This window comes from Octopus bimaculoides, chromosome 27, assembly GCF_001194135.2.
Source record: "Octopus bimaculoides isolate UCB-OBI-ISO-001 chromosome 27, ASM119413v2, whole genome shotgun sequence".
NCBI lineage: Eukaryota > Metazoa > Mollusca > Cephalopoda > Octopoda > Octopodidae > Octopus > Octopus bimaculoides.
In genome coordinates, this window is record NC_069007.1 from 3,702,031 (window position 1) to 3,702,832 (window position 802).

An 802-nucleotide genomic window follows, 5' to 3' on the forward strand; every position below is an offset into this window, starting at 1 on the left:
TATATATATGTGTGTGTGTGTGTGTATATATGTCTCCTACAGCACTATATAGATTTCAATTACCTGAACTGCAGGCTATTCTAGAGTGTCACATTAACGAGTTTTTTATTAATATCACTATGCTCTGTACCTATTCTGATATCGTACTTATTTTATCTCTCTCTGTTGAACTGCTAATGTATACAACACAAAGACACACAATATAAACACCTGTATATGCATGTACACACACACACACACACACACACATGAAATTCTGCTGTTTTTCATTCACCCAATTTCAGTCATGAGGTAAACTGGTCAATTTGAGACTAGAGAAGAAGACACTTGCCATTATCATTACATAATAAGACACACATACACACAGTAAGGGGTGAGAGAGATTCACATACATGTTCACTATGCACACGCACACGTGCACACACAAACTGAAAGATAAAGCCTCTAACAGGGCAAGAAAGATTGCGAAAGAAACAGACAGAACAACAAACCATTTCCACCAGTTGAAAATTAATTTGAGTCTTTAGCTTAATCAATCAATTAACTAAACTCCCTACCCACTTTATGTCCTTCAATCTTGAACAGCTGGACATGTGCCTTAAGGTCCAGCTTCTCCTCCTGTAACTCTGTGCTCTATTCAGGCATGCTTTCATTATCTCAACACACAAACACAAACAACATTTTTTAAAAACCTATTAAATATTAATTAGATAAATTTCTTAAATAGAATAATCAAATTGTCACTATGATACAAATAATAATAATAATAATAATAATGATAATAATAATAATCCTTTCTACT

General features: G+C 33.5%; 1 protein-coding gene across 5 annotated transcripts in view; it reads right to left on the reverse strand.

The window, feature by feature from the left end:
* Window positions 1-802, reverse strand: part of LOC106879649 (protein boule-like) — a 94,327-nt gene that overhangs the window by 1,461 nt on the left and 92,064 nt on the right. The gene's annotated exons all lie outside the window — the stretch shown is intronic.